Source organism: Passer domesticus, chromosome 11 (genome assembly GCF_036417665.1).
Source record: "Passer domesticus isolate bPasDom1 chromosome 11, bPasDom1.hap1, whole genome shotgun sequence".
Taxonomy (NCBI): Eukaryota; Metazoa; Chordata; class Aves; order Passeriformes; family Passeridae; genus Passer; species Passer domesticus.
This window is the reverse complement of record NC_087484.1, coordinates 6,140,373-6,164,255: the sequence shown is the minus strand read 5'-3', so window position 1 is coordinate 6,164,255 and position 23,883 is coordinate 6,140,373. Positions and strand designations below refer to the sequence as shown.

Sequence of the window (23,883 nt, the reverse complement as noted above, 5' to 3'; positions counted from 1 at the left end):
CAGAAGAGGGAAAACAAAAACAAAAAAAGAAGAAGAAATGAGCCACCCAGTTCCTGCAGACAGCTTTGAAAATACCAGCCTTGTATTTCTGGGCAGCTCATGAGCTCAGGAGTGCTGACAAAGTGGCCAGAATTAGGGAAGAGCAAGAAAAACTATGAAGTGCTTGGGCAGAGGGGCTGAGCCATGGTGGGAGGAGGCACTGAAGGTTGCATGACTGCTTTGGAAGAGGAAAAGATCCAAGGGACAAGAGGGGGGTTGGACAGAGGTGGTTGGTGTTGAGAAAAATAAAAAGCCAACAGTGGCAGCACACCAGGAAACCTTTCCTCAGTCTGAACTTCAACCCATTGTGAAACCTTCCCTCTGGGGAAATGCTGGAAACCCCCGAGGTCATGTCAACAACAGTGGGGCTGGCTGGAGCCCCAGGAGGCCGGGGAGGAAATACAGCTCTGGAGAGAGCTGGTGTACCTGGGCTCCTCTGATTTATCTGATCACATCAAAGCAACCCGTCCTGCAGGGCTCAGTGCAGGCAGGGACCTGACTGGCAGCCAGGTTTGGCAGAGCAGGGGCAGGGAAAGCCAATTTTGCAACTGGCTGGTTGAGTTACAACAGGAGAGCACAGACCCACTGCCTGTACAGGCACTAAGTGTACAGGCCAGTGCTTTTCTCTTGGATCAGAGTTTCATCTAAGAGAAAATCCTAATTTCACTGTCTGGTACCAAACCAGTTGATAGCACTGCCAAGGATTTATAAATATAGGGCTTCTTTCAAAATAATCAGTGCTGCTCTTGACCTGAATTCAGGCTCTTAGGTTTTTCATCCCCTCTCATGACAATTTCATTTTATCATCCCCGCCACTGCATAGATTTTTCTGCAATGACTAATTTTGAAGATGGTAAGCTCACTGCTAAAAAACAGCATCAGAAATGTGTGGTTATCAGGAGCAATGGGTGCCAAAGGCACAAATCTTACAGCTGTGTGAGGGGAAGCAACAACAGTCGTCTGAATACAGAATTATTTGCATCCCATCTTTGTCCTAGTGTGTCTGTAAAAGAAAAACAATCCCCTTTTGTTCCTAATGTCTAAGGAAAAACATCATAAACCAAAAAATCCCTCCAAGTTGCTGCTAAATTTCCTTTGTGGTGTCTGTAGCAATCCCTTAAAGGGTTAGCTCCGAGGATTTCTTAATTTTGCAAGGACAACACAGGAAACGACTACAACTGTGCTGGGTAAGTACACAGATTGTTTTTTCAATGAATTCTTTGTGTCTTTGATTTCCATTTATACTTCTGCATTCTGATGCACCTAAGCAAATATTTCTGGGTGGAGCCAGGGACAACTGAATTTTTTTCTCAGAACTGTCATTTTGAATATTTCCAGCCAGCTTTTAAGTTGACTGAAAAATGAGGGGCATTGTTTGGGAGAAAAATTACCTGGTTAATTCCACATTTTCCCAATATTCAAATTTAAAATCTCAGTGGTGTTTAGGAGCTGCAGGGTGTTTATTTCTTGCCTGGGCTCTGCAGTGCTCATCCATGCTGCTCTTGAGGAAGGATGAGAGTTATGTGATGTATCAGATCCATCGTGACTGAAATTATCTGAGAATTCATTGCAGACCCTTTTTTATTGCAAGAAATAGAGCTATCATGTTTTGACCACAGCAAATCTTCAAACAGGGAAAGAAGAAATCACGTTCTGTGCTGGCTTTTTCATGTGCCATTGATTGCTATGGTAATCCCATTGCCAAATCCTTTGGTATCAGAAAGCCTGAGCAATTGTTGTTTTTAAAGCCTTAAACCACAGACTGTGCCTCCTGAAACCCTCAATACTGACTGTGCTGGCTCTTAGGTTTCACTTTTGCACGTTTGTGGAGATTTGGGGAGTTTCCAGCCCAGCGAGCAGCAGGGCTTGTTCATCTCAAGGCAGATGCTTCCAAAACACAGTGGGAGCAGGGCACACATGTTTCCAATTATCATATAAGAATTAAAAAAAACCCAAAACATTCTTAGAGGTTTCCAGACTTGGGCCTAAGTGTTTACAAAACTGGTTTCAGCTTTTAAGAATGTATTTCCTGGCTTTGAAGCGGAGCCCCTTGACTTCATGGGATGTTGGATGTGATCCCTGGCTGCTCCTGGAGCTGCAAAGTGGCTCAGAGCAGGGGCTGATACCCAGAGCTCCATTCCTGCTGCCCCAGGGATGGCAGGGCTGTCCCAGCCTGCCAGCCCCACAGACTGCAAACTTTTATAAGGGTTGCTTGGGTTTTTTTGTCCCATTCCAGTCTCTGAGGAGGTTTTGGCCAGCCCCAGTTAGGAGTCATATTTGTATTCAGTGGTGTAAGAACTAAAGACTTCAGAGTATCCTCAAAATCACAGTGGGGAAGCAGAGACAATGTCCTCTCTTGGGACACCAGGGCTGGATCACTCCCTGATGTGACTTTCTCTGTGTTTTTTCCATAGCCATTATAAACACCATAAAAAAGCACCAGTCCAATCAGTCTAAATAGAGTTTATTGTACATTAATGCTTTATATTAACATTTTAAATATATATTATGTCCTTTTTGCCCTCTGTTTTTTTTCTTCTTCCATTAGCAGAGAAAACTGCTGTTTTATTTTATGTCCCTTCACTTCAGCACTTGATGTACCTCCACGAAAACCTGCAGTTATTCCATAAAATCAGTCACTGAGGTAAATAATAACAATCTTACCCCATAAACCTGCTGAAACTGATGAAATACAGCAAAAGATTAGAGCAATCATTATTAATATAAACTATAAGAAAACAGAACATTAGCTGAATCTGTTTTAAAAAAGGAATTTTTTTTTCCAAGTTGGTTTTAATTTCTAATAAATAACAGAAATATTTTTTTTCTGGGAACATGAAGGATAGTTTTATAGCCTCAGTCTATCAAAAATAATACCCTGTTGGCTCTGTTCTCTGCCACACACGCTGAAGAGCTCAGACTCTAAAGCACCAGCTTCTCTTCTTCAGATACAGGGCAAAAATACTGATAATCAACATTTCATAAAAGCACAAAGACCTTTATCAAAGGGAAGGATGCATAATGCATTTTCAGTGTCATTATTATTATTATAGCACTTGCCTTTACTCAATTATTATTTGATGTTTTGGTTTGCTTGAGAAGAACATCTGAAAAAGATCTTCTAAGTCAAATCCAATGCTTTTAAAAGTCACTTAATGAATTTTTCTTGCTGTGTTTATGTTGAAAGGTTATTTGTTTGGAGATCATCTGTAATTCTTTTGTGCAAAACATTTGAATTTTGTAAGTATATTAGTGAGATTACTTGTGCAATGGGTATATTTTTCCCCAGCCCTGCAGGAGTCTCCTGCATGGTGATTTAGGGCTTTTGGAACCTGTCTGGCTGCCCTGGAGACCACTTTTTTTTCTTAATCAGTGGAGATACAGATCCAATCTTTCCAGAACACGCTCGATGTGTCTGCACAAGGACCTGGGCATCCTCAGCCCCTCTGTGCTGCTGGGACATGGAAAGGCTTGGAAATGCACCATGGGAACAGAGTTTTTGAATAAACCCAAACTGTGGTTAGATAGAGCCTCCCAAAACACCCATCACCTGGGCTGTGGGAAGCCAGATTCTGTGTTTTTTCACAGTAATACTAAAATAAATTTTTTCCCTTACTATTGAATCCACCCCCTAATTTCCTGAGGAATTCCTGCAAAATTCCCTGAGGACTTGCACATGGGAGGGGACAACCATTTCCAGGTCAACTCAAATACATCATCTTAATTATATACCGCAAAATTTGATGCCCACTTGTCTCACCTCGTAATGTGAGAGGTCGACACAGCTCTGGAGCTGCTCCACCTGTGGTGCTTCTCCTGCACATGGGGGAAGTAAATAAAAACAGTGCTGGGATCAGGAAGGGTCATTTCCTGTGCTTCCCTCAGCATTCCCAACCCAGTGCCCTGCTGGTCCATATCCATCACTGAGGGGGTGATGTCTGGGAAAAGCACTGGGAGGGGTGGATGGTTTTTCACCTGGGGATTCAGTTCAGACTCCCTTCTGCATCACCCTGACAATTGAATTTAATTGATGGAATACTAAACCATGTCACATTTGTATTAAAATTAAGTGGTATGGAGCAAACATCTGAAAATCAGGCAGGGTGAAGAGTTTTATTTTTTTTTTCTCCTTTCTTAGTGTCTCTTTTAACATTGCAAAGGCTGCCAGAACCTGAGCGGTGTTAACACAGCAAATGTCATTTTAAATTGAGAAGTTTATCACTTCAGCTCTCCTTTGCCTCCCTTCTCTGACCAGTTGGTGTCTGGCAGCACAACCTTGTCTCTCATTAGCGCCGAGGCAAGAGATGAGGCTGTGCTTGGGTGATCTGACAGTCCAGGCCCTTGTTTTTACAGATTGCCTTTAGCAGCTGAACTTGTCAGACATTTTAGGCAGAAAGAGCAGAAATGAGTAATGGAGGTTTCTGATGACAGCCATAAAATTCACCCAACCCCAGAAGGATGCATGGCTGCTCCAGAAAAACACAAGCAGATATTTTAAGGTGTTTGCAGACTCTGGGGCTGCCGAGGCTGCTGCCAGCAGTAATAAACTCCCATCATCTGATCCCAGCCCAGCCCAGCCGGCTGTTTTATTTGGGCCAGGTGTGGGGGGCAGAAATTCTCTTTCTTGATTTTCACTCCCAGTGGCAGGGTCTGTGCAGAAACCCAATAATCCAGGCTGTGGCTAAATCTTAATTCTGTCGCTGCTCCCTTGGGGGATTGGTGTGAGAGGGGTTTTCAGCACTCCTCAGGCTCTCGTTGGGGAGCAACAGTGTTCTGAGATTCCTGAGCTGCCATTGCATGGCTATATCAGATAAAGCACCTAGACCTCTGCCTTTGGCAACCAGGAGAAGCAGAAGTGGCCAGAAAATTATAGAATAATAGAAGAACCTGAAGTGGAAGGGATCCACAAGGATGAATGAGTCCAGCTCCTGGCATTGAACAGGACAACCCCAGGAATCACACCATGTGCCTGAGAGTCTTGTCCAAATGCCTTTTGAACTCTGGCAGGATTGAAGATGTGACCACATCCCTGGGGAGCTGTTCCAGTGCTCAACCACACTCTGGGTGAAAAGCCTTTCCCTAATATCTCACCTAAATACACGGATGCCTCTGGTATTGGCAGCACTGGCCCATCTGTTCCTCAAGGTGTGGGGGCTCAAGAAGCAGAGGTTTTTCTCTTTCCTGGCCTGAATTTTACCTTTTGCTCACATTTTGACAGCGCTGACAACAGCTTTGCATTTTGCTGTGTTTCTACAACAGTCAAACAGGGATGGCTTCAGCCTGGGATTGAAGCAGGAGGGAGCAGATTTCTCCTCCAATGCTCAAAATCCTAAAACTGTGCATGTGTGTCCTGGAAATAGAAGGATGGTGTGATCATGATGCATGGACACAGAGCAATGTCATGAAGCCAAGCAGCACTGGACTGGCTCCAAATGCTGCTCTCAGTTCCTTCCCCAAGTTAGTAGGCAAGTGGCCACATCTCCAGCCACAGGTCAGACTGACCTTGGAAAATGCAGGCAATGCAGCTCACCCCGTTTGTAAACTGAGTCCAACACCAGGAGCTGTAAGATGAGGCGGCCCAGGCCAGAAACCTCAACCCCATGAGCTGCCTTGGTCAGCCCTCCATGACCCTGAGACAACTCAACCTACACTTTATCATGAAACAGCAGATCCTGTGTCCTTTTGTGGTCATCCCAGCCAAGGTCAAACTGGCACAAGAGGTTTAATGCTGAGACTGAGAGAAAAATTTCTGTTTGTTGTTGAGCTGGCTGAGAGGCTGAAGTTGCTGGAAGGAGGAGAGCCAGGGCTGACACTGAGCAAGGAAAAACTAATGGCTTTTAGTGTTTCTCATTTATTTTTCCCAGTTACTTGAAACACCTTCTTTTGAGGATTTTTTTTTTGTCATTTTAGCTTTACAGCAATTACCCCTGATTGTTTCAAACTATTAGCATTTAGAATAAAGCACGATTATCTCTTTCCAATATTTTTCGCAGGTTTTTGATTTCAAATCCATCCAGTAAACCCAACTTGAATTAATGAGCCTACCTAGGCAGTTTTTAGATAAAAGCAAAGGCAAGGAGACACTCCTGCTTTTCCTGCTGCTCGTCAATGCCCGCCAGGCACCTCATGCTGCTATTCCCTACAAATAATAGGAAATGGTCCCAAGGAGTGAGTGCTGCCCTAGCAGGACCCCTTTTTCCCAGTTATCAGAGGACACCTGATGGTATCAGCAGCAGCAGAGCAGTGGTGTTTTGTCTCCCATGGTTTTTGTGCAATTACAGGAAGGGCAGTTCATGCCCAGGCGCTGCCAAAAGCGGTGGCTGCTCCACCACTGCCAACACCTCCCTGCCTCCCATCAAAGAGAAACGTGAGGAGCTGTTTCACCTGATCTCAGGGAAGCTTTTGACACAGTTAACTGTAGCATATTAATTAACAAACTTCAGCAGCGAGGCTCCTCTGCTGCAGCTCTCACAGGGTTTCACAGCTGAAGTGAAGCAGGAGGAGGGAGGGGATGTTCATGACTCTGGGTCCTTCACCTTCACACAGATACAGCATCCACGGTGCTGGTCCATGGTGCTGGGAGGGGATGGAGCTCCAGCATCCCCCACCCACCTCGCCAACCTCACCCTTGTGTTATCTTTTAGCCCTGCTGTCCCACAGAGGGGCTTCTCACTGTGATTTGCTCTGTGCATTTCTAAGGAGGTAGAAAAAGACAGGTTACAGCAGGGGCTGCCTGGCTCCTGCTGCCCCACATCCCAGCTTGGCTGTGTTCATATTTAGACTCATTGTGCTTCCGTGGTCCTGTACTCCTGCAGAAACCTAAACCAAGGGAAAATGGGGCAGTGGATGACAGCAATGTCACCGTGGCCCCAATACACAGCAACTGCAGGCCATGGAAATTGGGTCAGCTTCTTCTGGTGTAAATCAGCACTCCTTTGCTGAAGCCAGTGGAGTTAAAAGAGTGCAAGAAAGACCAAAATTAGGTCAATCAGATGCACAGCTCCTTTTATGCAGCAACGTAACCCTCTTCTTTCTTCCTACTATTCTGCACAGTCAAGTAGGTCAGAAGTATCTCCTGTCAGGCAGCTGGGTCCACTGAGGTAGCTCTGAAATATTCTCCAAATCAGTGGGATATCAGGAAAAGACATCCCTGTCCTCTCCTGCCACTGTGGTCTCTGAGCACAGGTCTGAGGGGGAACAGGCTCTGAGGGGAGAGCAGATGAAGGAGGGAATCAGAACACCCCAAAAGTTTTAGTCTGGGTCTAACCAGGCAAGAGGTAACCTACATTCCTAAATACCCCATCTGTAGCACTTGCCTTCTGGGAAGGGTTTGCCATGGCCTGTGCTTGAAAGGGACATCACAGAGATGATGAGGGGCTATTGTGGTGGCCCCCCACAACCCCTGAGCCACCTGCACTGGAGCCTGCTCCCTGTGTGAGCAGTGGGATTTGCTCCTGCAGGGTCCCACAGCTTCCAGTGCCCCTGCTACTGGGGCACGCTTTCTTTCCCAAATGAGTGCTAGAATAATTGGACCAGACCTCTCCTCAAAAAGCAGGGCAAGAGCTCCTCTATTCCCTGAAGAGCCTCTTATACACAACCCTCTGTACATATTTGACACGCCTTGAACCAGTGAGACCAGAACAACTGCTTAACACCCACTGGAAAAGAGGCATAATTGAAACAAACTGGAAATAAGATCATTAGTGAAGCAATGCAGCTTCCTATTTTCATTCACCAGGAGCAGTGCCAAAAGGTAATTCTGAAGCTGGAGAAACTCTGAAGATCCGTGGTGGAGTCAGCGGAGCAGCGCAGGGAGGGAGAACGTGGGTGAGAAATAGTCTTGAATCGCTGAACACGTTGTTTGAGCTATAATGATTTTGTGATTCTGACTGAGAACTTTCTGCCTGAATCATAAAATAAATAAGGGTCCTGGAGCACCATGGCTTCATACCAGCAGCCAAGAAGATGAAATCATGAGACTTTCAAAACCAGAGCTGCTCCCAAGTTTGGCAACTCCCCTCTGCGGTGAGGAATGAAAGCTGTGTGCCAAGTCAGTCACAAATTACAAACAGTCCCCAAAAGTCTTCTGCACCCAGCCTTTTTCAACGTTTTTTTCTCTTAAATTGTTCCACACCTTGTGCCTGCCTTACCTTGTGTCCATGTGTAGTCTCTAGAGGTCTGAAATAAGTGATTAGCACATGTTAGCACCAGTTCTCCCCATGGGTGTCAATGGAGCCAGGATGTGACAGGCTGGCTAGTGCAGGGTCTTAATTGCTTATCACACTGAGACATTACTGTAGTCACAACACCCATGTGAGACACTGATAGCAGCAGCCAGACTTTGGTCCGACAGCAAGAAAAATAAATAATACTGATTTCTGCAATTATTTACCATTCACAAGCAAATTAGTCATCTCTTTGCCATACCTGAGACAGTAGATGCCACAAAATACCTTCAGTGCCATCTAGCTACTAAGTTACTTGGAGAGATAAATTTGCAACTCGCACTAATTGCCATAAGGCCCATCAGTGGCAATGTCCTGTTGCAGCAGCTGATGCTCTGCCCTCAGGGGTCTAATCAGGATGGTAATGAGAGCCACAGAGATAATTTGCAACCATAGAAAAATCTGCTTTAAATGGATGCTTATCTAAAGTAACGTGAATTCCTCAGAATGATGACTAAATGAATAAATAACTACATGCACCCCAAACCCACAGGATATTTCCTTCCACTTGTAAAGGCACTTCAGTATCTCCAGTCCCTCTGAACATTGCCAAGAAGGAGCAACAGCACTTTTGTGGTTTAGCTTTAGTTTCATGGAGACCTAAAGAAGGTATGAAAAGTATGAAAAGTACCTCCCTTGCTTTCTGCTTGCCCTGGGTTTCATGTCCATCTCCAGGTCCACCATGCCTCAGGATCTCTGTGTCCATCATGGAGGTACTGAAGTGTTTTTAGTCCTGATCATCTCTGAACTGCTGGATTTTTACAGAAAACACAATAACCTTCAGAATTCCATGGACCTAGCTCCACTGGCTGTCTGTGATGAGTGCACCCACAATTGTGCCCACACCTCAGCCAGGTGTGTGCTGTGCCAGGCTGGTGGCAGGCTGGGAAGTGGGTGCATACTGAGGGATACAGCAGACATGCAGCTTTCCCTAGATAACTCATTCTGAACAGAGCTGTTTTTTCACTTTTTCCACCCCTGGCCCAGACTCTAGACTGTTGCCAGGCGTTTTGGTGTGTCCTGGACCAAGTTTCTCAGCAAAAAGCTAAGAGAAGCAAAACAGAAGTAATGTCAAAGAACGGTTGTTTTTATGACATACTGTATTTTGGTGAGGTTATTCCATTTATGGTGTGATTTGTCCAGATAAAATATGTCTAGAAATGACCTTATGGTCTGGGTATGATGCTGATACAGGATGCAAAAGTCAGTGCAAAAGTTTTTAGAGCATATTAGTAATTGAAATAAGTGCTGAGGTTGATACTCATTTTATATGGATGGACCTCAGCAGTATGAAGTGGGTCTTAAAAAGAGCATATGTGTGGCACCTACAAGGAGAATTTTAATTGTTCCTTAAAGCTTTCACTGCCAAAGGTAGATCCGAGCATGGCAAAAGATGGCAGTTCCAGCAGAGAAGGCCTGCAGCCCTCAGGTGTCCCTCTGAGCTGGAATTACCATATAGACACTTAAATAAAAATGAGCCCAGCACAGGAACCTGACACCACATCTCAATCCAAGCCTTGCTGATTTACACCAGCCAAAAAGAGACCTGACCTGCAGGGCCAAACCTGGCCCGTGGCTATATCCCAGCAGCTGTGGTGATTTAGAAGCTCTGTCAGTGTCAGTCACCAGTGGGTCTCGTTGAAAGCCAGATTTATCTTGTAATCTGCACTAGAGGCGTAAACTGCTACTGCTGCTCCCACACAAAATAAATCATCCCAACGCAGCCCGGAGCTGGTGGCTGTGAGCTCCAGTCCTCACTCTGATTTATACATCCTTGTGTTAAAGTCAGCCGTGGCCAAAGGTGGGCAGGAACCTCCCCGTCACCTCCAGCAGCAGGGTGGCACTGGGGACAGCGTGGGGACCTGTCTGGCGTGGGGACAGCAACAAGCCTTTGGGACAGCCTGACCCAGGCTTCCAGTGGCTGGCCAGAGCTTCCCCAGTTTGTGGCAGCAGGAGCAGGTGCTGCTGTGAGGAGGGTGACTGAGCAGTGCTGCTGTCCTGCCTCGGGAGGGGACCCTGCTTTGATAGGGGACTGCCTGAGCACACGGGGTTAACTCAGTCTTCAGGCTCACCTGAAGGTGAGTTAAGTTTTAGTTAATTTAATAAGCTAATTAACTCATTCTAGGCATCTTTCTCTGGTTCTGAAACAGAGGCTGATGAAACTCAGGAAGAAAGATAATGGTATAACAGCCACCCAAAGGTAGTCCCAGGGAGTGTAAGCCTCCAACCTCTTCATATCCCTGGCTGCGAGCTTACGATTTCAGCAGCTCTCCCCTTTGGGATTTTTTCTTCTTATCACATAACATAAGGAACACTGTTTTCTCTTTCAGTCCTGCATAGCACCACCACTGCCCCATCAATGCTCTGGCACACTCCCTTTGGAGACAAAGCAAAAGCCCCAGGACAGGGGCAAATTCTGAAGCCCACCCAGCAAAGGGAGTACAGGATTTGGGGATGCATCAGCAAATTGGAGATTGACACAAACAGGGCCGTGGGGTTTTGGCCAGTGGTGACCCAGGAGCCAGAGGAAAGACAATGCTGTTTTCCTGGCTACAAGAGATGGGTTGGTGGCAGCCCATGAGAGCCCACCCTGATGAAACAAGGATCCAAGTGTTGTGCTGCAGTCTGCGCATTCCTTGGTGTCGGGTGAAGCCACAGGGGGTTGGCAGAGCAGCCACAGCTACACCCGGTCCCTCCACAGACACTGCTGGCAATTTCAGACAGCAGAATAACACCCTGGCAGTGCCAAAAGCCACAGTGATTAGCAACAGTGTAAGTAATCAAGTAAAAGCTCTTTTCCACAGCCGAATGACCAGATTGCCAAGCACGCAAAGGGTAGTAGCTAAAATTGATTGCAGCTCACATGGATAATTTCTATCAGAATTATGTTATTGTATTAAAACAGTGATGCATAATGTATGGCCATGCATCTCTGCAATAAACATCTTATGTTTAATTTAAAAATCTATGAGTCATTAGAAAAGTTCTCTCATTATGCTGCAAAGACCTTTGCTGAGTCAGCAGTAGAAGAGACTTTAAAAAATAAAGTTGAAGGAATCACATGGATGTGAAATACCTGAGCTGGCAATGGGAGCGTGACCTGAGCACTGTGTGACAGCATATGTTAGTGGGGCATGTGCTGTGCAGAAAGTGGACATCCCTGCTCTGCTCTGGAGGCTTGTGCAACAGCCTTGTAGTAGCAGAGTTAAAATCAGCATGTCTGATCCTGAAGCTGTTGCATAGGTTTAACTTCCATGAGGTTCCACTGGCACTTGCAACACCGGTGAAATTGCCAACTAGGTGGAGGGTTGCATCAAACGTGCAGCCAGGGTGGTTTCCATCAGCACTTGCTTGAGCTGTGGGTCTGCAGTCACTGCATTTTACATCAGGGAGACTCACTCACTCATTTATTCTGATTAAACTCACTGCCCTCCCTGGGTTGGGTAACAACTCACAGAAACCCTTTGCACCTCCCAGAGGCCTTTTTCCCTCTGTAGTCATCCACGATTCCAATGTGGGCACCAACAGCACATGAGAACAGCCAAATGGATCTCATTGTTTGGGTTCTTTCTGCAGCCCTCTGCACTGACAGCAGCTCCTGCTCTCTGCTCGCCGCCTCCCAGCAGCGCGGATCAGCTGGACACGACAGTGAGCTCAGCCAAAAAGCAGAGCTCAGTGCTTGATTCAATGTGAAAACCACCATCAGCTGGGACCAGGTCTGGACAGGCAGTGTGATTTTTCTGTCATGTGAAAATGGGCTGATCAAAGTGCTGCTGGCAGGTAGCGTGGCGGGGCAGTGCTGCAGAGAGCTCGGCAGGCCCGCAGGAAACCACAGCGCTCCGAAACGAGCGCGCCTTCGCCAGAGTCAGCAAAAGCAGCTGCAGACCTGGACTTCATTGCTCCTTATTTCATACACTCCTTAAACTGATCTCTTCTTTACCTTCCCCCAAGTTTTATATCCTTGAATTTTACCGGGTAATCCATCCTCTCCGTGGACAAGGAAGATTTTAGAAGATTTAGGATAATAAAAGCCTTGGGAAAAAGGAAAGCGATGGAGTTCCAGGTACTGTGCAGAATTGTGCAATGGCAATTTGGAGACAGAAGTGCTATTTCTGGCACTGATGTCGCTCTGCCTTGGGAATTCTTCCTCCATCCCATCTGTTTCCACCTGCATGAGGGGCTCACACTGCCACCTTCTCTGCAGAGGCCCTCACTGCCCATCCAAGCACCTCACGCAGCACAGAGGAGGTGTTTTCATTATGTCCAGAGATCTCCGTCGCTATCTAAACATTAGAAGCTTTAATATTTGCTGTTCTCAGGTTCCCGTCCAGCAGCCCGTGCAGCTTTCCACACAAAGACAAAAATGTCGATCAATACTGAGCACAGCCACACCATGCTATTCATTCCTCCCTGAGAGGGAGTTTTACCAAAGCTGAATCACAGCAAAAACCTGCAGAAATAATACTGATTCCAGACTTCAGCGGATATCCTGGGAAACAGAGTGGCCGTATGGATTTTCCACCTACCATCAGTTACTAGCAACACAACATACTTCACTCCTGAGATGCACACTTAGGGTTGGGTTAAAAATAGATAAAGTAAGGAGAGCAGAGCACTGTGGTGTTTGTGTGTGATCAGCACAGGAGCCAGCTCAGCAAGAAAGGCACTGGGCAGGGTTGATCCAGTGATGCCCCTCGGCAGAGGGCCACGGCTTTGCACACTCCTGGAAGATGCTGCTTTGTAAAGCAATGGAGAAAATGCAGCAGGGAGTAACAGCAGAGCAAAGCATGGATCAGATAAGGACTAACAGCACGCAGCTTTGACGCACAAGGCGTGTAGGTAGCTCCTGCACATGGTGCCAAAATCTCACTTAAAAAACGCCTTCACCAGAGGATGGGGTAACACTTTGCTCCTCAGTGTTTGAGACAAATGCAGGATGCCCCACCATGCCTGTCTTGGCAAGGAAATGGCCTCACCTCCCCTGGGGCTCAAGTGAGGGTCTGCTCAGCTCACAGCTCACTGGGCACGATGGGTGTGTTGCTGTTGTTAATCATGATCACAACTGACATGGAAGGTGAGTCAGCAGGAACTGAAAAGTGCAGAAACAAGCCTTCCCTTCCCACCCTGGAGACCATGCCAGTGGTCCCAGTTGAATGCCTGGGACACCCGAGGCCAGAGCCTGGCAGCACATGGATTTGGCACCCCCATAAAGCCCTGAGTGCCAGCAGTTCTCTCTAATTTGGGCAATTTGTGTGAGTAATGGGTGGTCTTATATAGCCCATGGAGACAGGGCTGTGCAACAGGACACAAGAAAGATGAAAACAGAGGCATCAGTGTGTGTGCACATCTCTGTGTGTATGTGCATTTGTGTGTGTGTGTGTGTGGCAGTTCAGGCACAACGTCACATCCCTGCTTTATTTATTCCATGAAGTATAAAACCACATAGAAGATGTTTGAGGTTATCTGAATCTTGAACTCCGAAACAAATTATCAACTTCTGACTCATTTCTAAGAAACTCGGGCTTCTGTGACCAAGCTTCCTTTATAGTCATCAGTGAATTTTAAATTACAAGCTGAGAGGACGTAATTTTCAATGAAAGACGCCTCCTGTGCATTTTGTGGCTTTGATTTAGTATCTGGAAGATGATACTGAAATATTTGAGTCTGTAACAATTAATGAGCATATTCTGGAGGTTATAGCTGCATCACAGTTCCTACCATGAGTCTCCTTTGTTTTCACTGCTAACACACACAGAGGTTGTGTATCTCCACACCCAGTAGCTGCCTCCAAATTCATGCTAACTTTAACAAGACTCACTGTTTTCAAAGGCCCACGAAAGGCCTTGACCTATAAAATTCAATTTCAAATGGTAAAAATCCCCTGGCCACTGTAGAAGCTGGTGACAAACTAATGTGTTATGTTCCATAACGGTCTGTTTTGAGTGCTGGCTTGACCTGTAAGTGTTCTAGATACAACCTGACTAAAATGGGTTTTATTATTTCCCATTAGTGCCTGCCACAAGAAAATCAACGGGCAGTCCACAGGGGAAATAAAAGTATTTTCTCCTCTAGATAGCATCTGCTGCAAATGTAAACAGACCTTTTCCCATCCCTCTCCTCCTTTCAGTTTCTTTCCAACGCTCTGATGTGATCAGATTTCCCAAGATATGTGTTTTTGGTGCAAGTCCCCAGGCAAGGTGAGGGCAGGAGATGTTCCCCCACCCTGCAGGACCCACTGCAGTGGTTGGTCCATCAAACCCCTGGCCCAGCAGCTGGCCACAGAGATGCACTCTCATCGTGCTCAACTGGCAGCACAGGAGGAGGACTGTGGCTGAGCAGTGCTTCCCTTATTACAGTTGGACTCATTGACATCAGAAACTTTATTTTTCATAGAATTGTAGAATGGTTTGTGTTGGAAGAGACCAAATGCCCCTGCCATGGGCAGGAGTGCCACCAGGCTGCTCCAAGCCCTGTGCAACCTGGCCTTGAACACTTCCAGGAGTGGGGCATTCACAGTTTCTTGGACACCACACAACACATGCCCAGCCCTGCTGCTGTGCAGACCCCTGCACTCAGAGCAAGCCCACGACGATTTGGGGCAGAGCCTTGTGCCATGTGAGCAGGGACACTCAGCAGCTCCAGCCTGAGCTTGCCCAGTGCTGCCTCCACCCCCCAGGAGCAGCATGTCCCTCAGACTCTGCTCCTTCCTGGCTTTTTCTGCCCCTCACCAGCAGGGCCCACCAAACTTGCTTGCCCTCCTTTCATTTCCCAAAACTTTTTTTTTTCTTTTTAAATCAAATTATGCAGTTAAAAAAATCCCCTAGCATTAAAACCTGCCTCACGTCGTCATGTCTCAGTAAAACAATGACATTTTTCCCTCTTTGATGCTCAGATCTGGCTCTGCAGGAAATTTTACTACCATGACTCTTTCATCTCTCTCCTGGTTTGAAGATAAATGATCCTTGGACTCTTCTGGACCCACATAAATCACAAAAGCAATCTACTAAGAGAGCTGCCTGTGGCATCGACTTCAGCAGGAATTGAAAAGGACAGTCAAAAATATCCATAGTGCTTACACAAGGAGTAACAGAGCTGGAGTAATCCAATGCCTTCTCCTTTTGGCAAGCAGGGACCACGGCATGGAGAAGAGGAAGATGGTGGGAACATGGCACTGGGTGAGTGACATCCCTGGGATATCACCCTTGGAGTTGACAAGGATCACTGGAGAGAAACCACAAAACTGAGCAACTTCTGAGGACATGGGATTTGCTTCCGAAGACAAACAAGTCCTGGTTCACTGCTGGGCCACCAAATTTGGTCCTGGGGGTCAGATGCTTGTGACACCATCCCTTTCCTAACTACATCTAGCTTCGCCTGCAACTCAAAGGGGGTTTGCCCCCGATCAATATCTGAACAAGGGACTATGGCCAGAGAGACGGCACCTTTGGGGATTCAAGTTTGGGGGTCAGGAGAGACAGCTCACCTTACACTACAAACAAATTTCAGCTTTTGTTGAGGTTTCATATGCAGGATGGAGAAACTTGAATGGTTGCTACTCAGCATTATTTTTTCTCCTTGCAGAAACCCCCCTGTGGGTCCAAAGTGATGGGGAAGACAACCATAGCACCAGAAACTTGTGTTGAGAGTAGGGTGACAGCCTCCAGACAAGACTTCTCCTGCCTGGAAACTCCATGAGAAAGCACAGGGGAAGAAAGGACAGCACATGGCCCAGGAAAAATTATGTATCTCACACTGCCTAGCTTGAGGCTGATTTGGCCAAACTGGAGCAGGGAGCATATAGGGTTAATATCCTGTACACTGAGCTTGCTATAAGGTGGGCAACTCTTAACAAGGCTTCATTGGGTGAAGCAGATCCACTGCTGCATGAAGGTTTAGGTGCAACTGAGAGCCTGACTGCCGTCCCCAGGCACAGCTTCACCCTGGAGCAGCCCGGCAGGCTGCAGCTGCAGAGAATGCTGCTCCAGCAGCTGCTGCTCCAGCGAGCAACTGCTCCTGGGTGACTTGTGCTTTCCCGTGGGTGGGGTGTGGGCTGCAGAGCTATTTTTGTGTCTCCCCTCGCTTTCACCCGAGCGCAACTGGATACCACAAGCCCCATCAGCCCTGAGCAGCGTGCACAGCACTGCTCATGCAAAGCACGGCGTGCTCGCAGGCAAGGTGATGAGGTTTCTCACTTCTTTTTTTTTTTTCCTTAAGCAAATTTTTGAAGCCCTAATTGCCAAGTAGTTGTGTTGCTCGTTGCTCCTTGAATTCGGGAACATCTGCTGAAATAATTCAAGCAGGGTTGCCCCCCATTAACACTGGTGTTATCTTGAAACTGGATCTAACACAGACCCCCCTGACACTCTGCTCCTTCCAGTATGATAGAGCACTTTGTGATGCTGTTTGCAGTCATAACATTCCAATCCACACCAAAATCATATAAGTGCATACAGGTCCCCCCAGATATTAAATAGCTTTTTACTACAGTAAAGCACCACCTCCCAGCAGTGACCTCTATCAGTCAGGGTGGGATGTGGGGACACTTGGCCTAAAGATGCCCTCTATTTTTGCTCCATCTCAGTTGGTATTGCATGGCCATCTCCCACTTTTTCATCTGCTTTATTCAACTCTGACTACCTTACTATAAGAGGTACAGAAACAGGAGCCAGGAAGTGTCATGAGAGATGTTTTTTGGAATAATTATCCTTTTTCCCATCATAAAGCTGCAAAGAGAAGCAGCACCGCTCTTGAGTTCTAAGCCCTTCTCATGAGATAATGAAATCAATAACTTCAAGCTCTTCATGCAGGTTTAGGGATTCCCATGCTTGGATATCTCTACTGGAGGCTTGTGAAAATCAGGCCTGATTTTCACAGCTGCTTGATTTTTCCCTTTTCTGATTTGGTAAAGCTTGGCAGTGTTTGCATGGCATTTTACACACGTGGAATTACTGATCTAATTTTGGTTTCTTCCATCCTTTCATTTGGGTACAGACAAACAACATCCTTTTGCACAGTGTATTTGTGGGAAATGACAAAGGGACAGCAGGAGGACAACAGACAGAGGAAATGGTCTGAAAAGCAATGGATGGAAAGACAGAATCAGGAGGAGGGAAGGGGATGAACAACTCCACTTCAGGAGGGTTCTGCACGTGAGGAAAGCAGAATGCTGGCTGTGACATTCTGCTCTCTTTGATTTTCACAAAGTTTTTGTATCCCTGTTGACACTGTGGGCACTGGGACCATTGGACTCCACTCCCCTGAAACAAAGCTCTTTGAGGTTGGAAAAGACTTTTGAGATCATCGAGTCCAACCACTAACCCAGCAGCAGTGGAGCCACAGGGGAGAACAGCAGGGCAGGGGTGTTAATCTAGAGATGAAGTCAGTTGTGCACTTGAATGTCTTTTCACAAACCAAGTGTGTTGATTTGGCAGAAATTTTCTTATCCTTTGGGTGATTTTCAATGAGAAAAATACGGCTGAACTTCAAGGCTGACTGAGTTGTCCAGGGGAATGAGTCCTGCTGGAGTCCAGCAGCCAGGCCTAGCTGGTGGCCAGCATTCCTGCTCCTGTGTTTGGGAAGCGTTTTCAGAGCTGGAGGACTACAGACCCAGTCTTCATCCTATGTTCAACTGTGTGTTTATGATTTACCAAGCAAATTTATGTGGGCTTTAGGGTGCAATTTCATTAAAATGTCCTTTTTCCCTAACTCCAGAAGATGGTTAGAAAACATGCTGAAATTTGTTTTTCACTCGCTAGGGTTTCCAGAACTTTGTGCTCATCTATCTTACGTTATTTTTCTTTCTATTTGTGGTTTTGAGGTCATGGCTTCAGAAATGTTAACTCTTCAAGTAAAGTTCTGAGCCAAAACCAAATTCTTCTGGAAGGAAATACTGACCTTTCCACTGGTGCCTCTCAAATGAAAAACATGGAAATGGATACATGGTAATTGATCTCTCCTCTGATCAAAAGGTACCTCAGGGAAGTTACGTCCTCATGGAAAATGCTAAATGATAGTGTTGGGTGGACAGTGCAAATAGACACAAGCTTTCCCACAAATATTTGCTTGTCTTAAATTTGCTTGGCTCTGCTCATGGCTCGCCAGAGTTTATTTTCCACAAGTATTCTAACAAGAACTTGTTGGCAAGAATATACATAGAAACTGCTCAAGGTAACATCTGAGGAAACTATTTTTGAAAGTCTGTTTTAAGGCCAGCATCCCTAAACCCCTGCTATTTTCATGTTTTTGGAATTACCATCCCCATGGAGAGGGCAGCATTCCCCTTGGAGGAGGCCAGGCATGGGGATGTGGCTCTGAGTCATGAGTCAGATTCTTATTCTGCTCTGGGGAAGATGCTGATTAACCAGTGACAGCTGGAGCACTGAGACTGAATGGTCAGAGGAAGAAAGCTCTAGAAATGCTCACCCCTGCTCCCTGCCTTGAGCTATGGGAAGGCACGAGAATCAGGGATCTCCTCTTATCCCTCTTCCCCAAATACAGATGACAGCTGGCAGTGATGTCCCAGGTGGTATTTCAGGCACAGGGAGCAGTGAGGGTCCTGAACATGCAAGTTTGGGTCACTGGTCTGGCTGCACACCACTGCCAAAACCAGAGATAGCAAAATTCCCTTCCCCGAGCACTTAGGCGACCGAGATCCTGCTGGAGCAGGCTGCAACATGAATCCTCCAGGCAGTTTATATATAGCCTGAGAGACTCAAAGAACATTATTTTAAGTTCATGACCCAGTCTTCATATTCCTTGTAGCAACCACAAGGCATCTGGGATCAGACTTGCCCTGTGAATGCAAGGCTGGGGCACCTTCTCTCTCTGGAGCTTGAGCAATGAAGCAGATCCTCGGGGAAGCCCCACAGCAAACTGGTGCTGCAGAGCTGGGCTGCTGGGGCTGCACCTTCCAGCTCACTGCAGAGCTTGACATCTTCAAGTCTGGCTTCATTTTGGTTCAGAAGAGAACCAAACTGGCTGGAACTTTCCTCAAAACTAAAAGGAAGACCCTTCTGGATAGATCACAGCATTTAATTTTTATTGAGACTCCTTTGTTTTCTATTATTGTAAAAATAATAAACAAAAAACTGGAAAGCCATTCCAGAGTGAAAAACATCATAGAATCATATAAAATCCTGAATTGGAAGGGACCCACAAGGATCACTGAATCCAACTCCTGGCCCAGCACAGACACCCCAGGAATCACACCCTGGGCCTGAGAGGATTTGCCAAATGTTCCTTGAACTCTGTCAGGCTCGGGGCTGTGACCACTTCACTGGGCAGCCTGTTCAGTGCCCAACCACCCTCTGGGTGAAAAACCTTTTCCTAATATCCAACCTAAACCTTCCCTGGCACAACTTCAGGCCACTCCCTCAGGTCCTGCCCCTGGTCACCCTCCATGTCCCCTCATGAGGAAGCTGCAGACCCCGATGAGGTCTGACCTTGGTCTCCTCTTCCCCAGCTGAACAAACCAAGTGACCTCAGCTGCTTTTATGGCTTCCCCTCCAGACCCTTCACCACCCTTGTGTCCTTCCTTTTTATGATCACTACTAGCTTTATATCTTATCTTGTGGTGCCCAAACCTGCACACAGCACTCAAGGTGAGGCTATCAATGTGGGGTTTTTTTAAACCTGGTTAGTCTTTGGGGAACACATAATTTTGGATGTATTTTGATGGAAGTATTTAATCAGCAGAGTTTCAAACTTATCTATCACCTTGTTAATAGTACTTAGCAATAGTATTTTGCTCTCCTTTAGGCACCTTACCCAGTTTCTCAAATATGGGTATAATAATATGAAACTACATGGTTACCTCTATTCTAGACTGATCTGTCTAAAGGTGAGGTGGAAAGTTTTTAATTTCACTTCTACACCACAGTTGCCAATAGATCTCTGTAAATTACATGTATACAGTCAGGAAATGAAACCATTTTCATGGTGTACGTCAAAATTGGGCAGCACGACTGGCTACAGCCTCCCCAGAGAGGAGAAAGAACTGCAAATAGGAGTCAAGAGTTTCCCTGCAAACCCCTTCCCATGGTGCTGTTTGTCAATCTCCTCATTGCATATCTTTTTTCCCCCCCTTTTAGGCTGCTGGGTGTGTTCAGAGTGGAAATCTGCTGGGAAAAGCGTGGTGGCCTCCTCCTGCCATTGCTATTGATGCTACAGGGTGGAAGGGCCACGCAAATACTTTTGGAACAGGAGATGTGACACGGTGGAAGAGAAAATCACAAGAAATTGTTATTGCCTGAAAGCATTTTAACAACTTTTGGTTTTTATTATGTCTCAAAAAATTTAAAGGAAACAAAACTAAATCATTAGGCTTGCAGAATAGAGTGACTCCTGTAAAACACAATCACAAGCAGTTGTGATATTAGCAGCCACCCCTTCAGCATTCTGGTTACGTAGGCACTGAATGAGAAAGGCAGAAGGGTATGTTTGGAAAGGAAACCAATTTTTCACAGGTTCCTCCCTGCACAGTGGGAGACCACAGACTGAGAAGAGCTGACTACCCTTCCGGTAGCAATAATGCAACTGTGCTATTCATAGCGAGACAGAAAAACACCAGCTGATTTTCTTTGCATCATAATCTGGTAACCTCGGAATTAACCTTGCTGGACACAGATCTGTTAACTTTCACCATGCTTCTCCCATTAAACTAGTGAAGGCTGTGACAGAAATAGCTGCCCACAGCTGTTATGAATTGATACGTTCCCTGACGATGCTTGGCGCTGCCTGCAGAAAAAAATTTCTTATTTCATGCTCTGCCATGAAGTCAACCTTTTTATTTCTTTTATTTTTTCTATTTTTAATATTCTTTCATTGCAAACTGACGGTATTAGACTGCTGTGCTATGCTTTGCTTGGAATAGAAAGCAGACGTGTTCTTTGAGTCTGCTCCACAGTGGTAACTCCATACCTGATATTTTCAGTTTAGGAAAGGAAGGGTGGAGGGTGCTGGCAGGACTGAGAAGCTGCAAGTGCATCAAGTTACACCGGAGTATGCCCCGCACTTCCAGTGCTAACAGGGAGCCACAGACCCTGAGATGTCCCAGCCCAGCTGGCAATGACACAAAGAAAGGCATCAGTCCACTTGAGGCCACCATCCTGAGAGCACCAGCTCACACACAGCCACGGGTTCAGTGCGTGCTCAGAACGGAAATCCCCAAATCTGCAAACAGCACAAAAATGGCAAAATCCCCATATCTGCAAAGCCACCTCTGCAAACTGGTTTGTGTATGTACCAAACAAACACAGATCTTTAGAAACACATTAACACCTGCTTAGGACTCCTTGGGCCTGGCCACCCTGGCTGAAGGACATTTAAGCACTGGTTGAGTGCCATTTCCACAAAGTAAAGCTTTTATAAATCTTTTTGAGCCCTGGTTGAAAAATTGACTTAATTACCAACAGTCAGATTGTGTCCTTGGGACATACAGCACATTTATAGAAAACAAAGTATGGGAAGATGTCTAAAGTGAGAACAGTGACAGCAAAACCCACATGAACTCCTGACTTGCTGGCAAGAACATTTGCAGGGTACAGACAAAGCAGCCCAGGTGCCAGGATCATCTGCTCAGCACTTGGCAATGAGACACCCAGACACGAGGGACCTGCCTGCAGCCGTCTGCATTGCAAAGCACCCCAACCTGCCCATGCACAGCAGCAGCATTTTGTGAAGCTGCATCACTGCAGGGCATCCTGGGGTGGGAAACTCATCCATCCCCCCCAGATTCAGGTACCCCACTCTGTCCTGTGCTGTCCACAGGCTGTCCCCAGGGGTGGCAGCCACTGGGCACATGGCTGCTCTGCCCACTGGCACAAAACCAGCTGCGCTCCCCCACCCGCAGATGGGACGTGTGGTGTAACACTCATCAGGAACCTGGTTTTCTTCTCCATAGTCTCCAATCCTACCTTGATTTGCAACAAATAAAAGCACTGAGTGTCTCCAAAAGCTCTAAATAACTCATGATTTTTGATCATATGCCCCTTGCTCCATGCATTGCTCCTGTGTTTGCCCTCCCTTGTCCTGCACCTAGAGCAGAGATTACAAGTTGCACCATCAGCAGCCCAGTAAGGTCTCAGTCACAAGGAAGGATCTGAGTCATCTTCCCGGGAGAGTATTTTAGCCATACATCATTGTTTGTTTTCAAGCAAACCCGTACAATTATGCAACATAAATTCTTTTAAAGCATTTGGGACTTCAGGCCAATTTAAAATCCCATAGATGTTATGGCCAGAGTGAGAGATACAAATTTTTGCATACAATGAAGACTTGGGAAGCAGTATGTGGGGAGGATTAAAGGGAATATGGAGTCTCATGCACACTCTGGGCAAGCTCTGGCCAGGCTTGGGAGACCTGAAGGAAGAGCCCATGTCAAAAGCTGGACCACGGTATTTATGTCTCCAGAGTATGGTTTTGCTCTCCCAGAGCAGTGAGTGTTTTTTGTGAGTACAAGGCCTGATTGTGATCTCCTGTGGGTGCATTTCCACAGGCTTCAATAGAGCCAGGCGACTTTGCCTAGATTAACTCCTGATTTATTCTGGCTTAAATGGGAATGAAAATACTATCTATTTTAAAACAAGGATCAGTTACACCAGGAGTAGAGGGAAACATTAAAATATCTCCAATCTGACTATTTTCTCACTCCAGGGAAGTGTAAAGCCAGAGGTATAAGGCTGCCTGCTCACCCTTGGGCAGCAGGATGACCAGTGCCACAGCCCTGGCACCTTGAGGTTGTTTGCTCATTCTGTCAGCTGCGTCTGAGGTGCTTTTACCACCACCCTCTGCCTCCTCCCTCTCCCATGCAGGAGACCATGGGTGTGTCTTGTCCCTTGGCCTCAGAGGGTGACAAACACTTCACACTGTCACACTTTTCTTTTTCTTTAATTAACAGGTGGAACACAAATCACCCCCTTCCAACACAAACTCTGCATGCACCTTTCTGCTGTGAGCAGGACACAAAGCCCAGCTGTGTAACCCCGAAAGCTGCCCTGCAGCCACATCCAAAGAGCTCACTCTGAGCACCACCAGGACTGGCCCAGTGTCCATTGTAACCACTGGCCTCAGAGCTTGTGGGGCAGAAGGCAAATGGGAGGAAACACAGCCCCAGGTCTTGTTCCCAGTGCCCAGCTCAGCTTTGGCACTCATCAGTGCTGCTTGCTGTGGTGGAAAACATGCACTTATTAAAACATTACCAAGAGCAGGATGAAAGGCAACTGTAACCCAGCACTTGCAAAAACCCCAAATTGTTAATGGTAATTTATTATTTATCATTATTATTACTATCATCATCACTACTATTTAAAGACCCGCTGCTGTTGTGTTACATGATCCTCATTACACAATCAAGTTGTTGGTCTTGTGAGCTGCAGACCCCAGCGAGAGCTGGGAGCTAGGGATGCAACAATGGAAAGCAAAGAAAGAGATCCCAAAGCTGGGCTGAATGCATTCCTCAAAATGTAATCTCATGATTTTAGGAGGCCTAGCAAATAAATCAGAGTTTACAGTGTTGGCTACCTATTTATTTCTGCTTCTGTATAAAGGAGTGTAGTCGAGAGCATTATTTTTTCCTCTCCTTTTTTTTTTTTTTAAGGGGGATATACAGACAGCTTTGCAT

General features: G+C 46.3%; 1 long non-coding RNA gene across 1 annotated transcript; it reads left to right on the top strand.

Annotated features, from left to right (window-relative positions):
* The first annotated feature begins 924 nt into the window (after positions 1-924).
* LOC135278665 (uncharacterized) lies at positions 925-22,115 on the top strand. The gene is made up of 3 exons (XR_010346122.1): positions 925-1,226; positions 15,157-15,439; positions 20,354-22,115. It is a non-coding gene; the product is annotated as an uncharacterized LOC135278665 (long non-coding RNA).
* Positions 22,116-23,883: the final 1,768 nt, after the last annotated feature.